The sequence below is a fragment of the Henckelia pumila genome, chromosome 3 (genome assembly GCF_033568475.1).
Source record: "Henckelia pumila isolate YLH828 chromosome 3, ASM3356847v2, whole genome shotgun sequence".
In the NCBI taxonomy this organism is placed as follows: domain Eukaryota; kingdom Viridiplantae; phylum Streptophyta; class Magnoliopsida; order Lamiales; family Gesneriaceae; genus Henckelia; species Henckelia pumila.
The window spans coordinates 18,181,602-18,183,689 of record NC_133122.1 but is presented as its reverse complement, the minus strand read 5'-3'; the positions used below and the strand labels follow the sequence as shown (position 1 = coordinate 18,183,689).

The following is a 2,088-nucleotide window of genomic DNA, read 5'->3' as shown; positions in this document are numbered from 1 at the left end:
AATTTAGATTTACTTTGTGCTGTAATACATGTCTTCCTACCGCGCCTCATCCAAAAAAACAAAAGAAATTTACAAGATTTCATTATCGTTAATCAAGAGTAAACCACTCTTATCTTAAAATAAAAACTGTGAATTTATATATATAATAACAAAATTTCCTCCCTTGTTATATTGTATGAGATATTCCATGTTTGTTACGTACATAGACGCCGACCAATGCTGCTGACATTATGGGAAGAATTCTTGCACAGTGAAGGACCTTACTTGTCTGAAAATGTCCACAAAATACCTGTTATTTTGGGAATGAGATTTTCATTGAACACCTTTTATGGTAATGTAATTTCTTTCTATTCTCGCATGCTTAAAAAATCATATTTACTGGATTACAGTATCTCTGTTGTAACTGCTTTTACTCATTAAACTTTATAAAAATAGGGTTATCTGTCGCAACAGTACCAAACAGTACTATTCTTCTACACCCTCCGATACCAGAAGCTGAAGATCTAAAATTATGGTAAATAAAGCTTTACACAATGTCATTTATAAGCTTCATAAGCACTCCTTGTTCTCTTTAAAAATATTCTCTTATCTGCTACCCTTGATTTTTGTTTAACTATATTCACATTACCAACTTTTATTCTTTAATGCAACTGTTATTAAGCACATAATTCCACAAAACTTGTAGAACATGATATTATTTTTTTTCGAGAATCTAATTTTTTTTAAAACACCATTGCTTGTTTGTTAAATCACTCGCAGGCAAAATATATCTACTGAAAACTAAATTCTACCATAATATTATCAAATTTGTGTATAATATTATATCAATTTTTTTACTACACTTTAGATTTTAGTTTACTTTCAATTTATCTTTATCCTTATTTTAGTTCTGTCTCCAATATATTTTTAACAAACTTCATAAACAGTAGCTGACAACCATCAAATCTATTAAATTTAGGTTACAATAGACTGCAAATCAACATATTTTCAACATTAAGGAAATTCTCATTTGTTCCCAATGTTGTCTACAACCAAATTTGAATTTTCTACCAAGTTAATTGCTTTTGCATTTGCCTAAAATTACTGTTTACAGTACATGTATTTTTTTTCTCATTATATCTACATTCAAATATAATCGGAGTTAAATTTCTAATATTTAAACATCTATTTAGGATCAAGGACAATAAAGATTATATCAAAAATGTTGTGTCACAAAAGTTGTATGATAAAGCATACCAAAACATAGAGCAGCCACCAGATTCACAGATCCGAAAAATTAGTCAAATCCTGAGCTTAACTGATACGGTAATATTCATTCACAATTTACTTCACTTATATTTAAATCTCATAAAGAAATATTATAATGGCTACATTTCCAATCACAGGTGAAATCGTTTTATGTTAAAGCTACACTCAAAATCTCAGAACCACAACATCATCTGTACTTTTTAGCATGCCCAGACTGCTTGAAAGGTTGTGGAGCTATATACGGATGTGAATTCAGATGTCTTTTTTTGTAATAACGACTTCCCAAGCCCAAACCACTGTAAGTTATTTTAATACCTTATAAACCCAAATCCATTATAGATATGATATGTAAATTACCACCATAAATCTTTGTTATCTCATGCTGTTATTTAATAAATGTGTACAGGTTACGTTTCCAAGTCAACTTATTTGATGGAACAGGAACTTTGGTTGCCTATATAGAAAACAAAGAAGCAGAAGTGTTATTAAATACATCAACCGAACAAATCATTCACACAGAAGATGAGGTATATTTAATTCAAAAGAAGAAATAATGCTAACATCAGAAACATTTCCATAACTTCTGCATCCAATTTTCCTTTAGGAAGAAGATTTCAAGTCGTATATGATTAACGAAAAATTCAAAGATTCACGGTTTCTTTTCCATATCAAAACAAAGAAGAGTGAAACGAGAGGAAGAACCTTTGTTCGAAATACAATCATGGCATGTCTTTTGCAATATGAATCTTCATCAGGAACACATAGCTCTAAAGAATTAGGTTCATCTTCACATCTGGATAAAGATTTAGTGAGAGACATGGCCATGATTGACTCCCAAGA

At 30.2% G+C, this 2,088-nt stretch overlaps 1 long non-coding RNA gene across 1 annotated transcript; it reads left to right on the top strand.

Annotated features, from left to right (window-relative positions):
* The first annotated feature begins 203 nt into the window (after positions 1-203).
* LOC140886344 (uncharacterized) lies at positions 204-1,512 on the top strand. Its single transcript, XR_012151526.1, has 3 exons — positions 204-331; positions 436-514; positions 1,453-1,512. It is a non-coding gene; the product is annotated as an uncharacterized lncRNA (long non-coding RNA).
* The last annotated feature ends 576 nt before the right edge of the window (positions 1,513-2,088 follow it).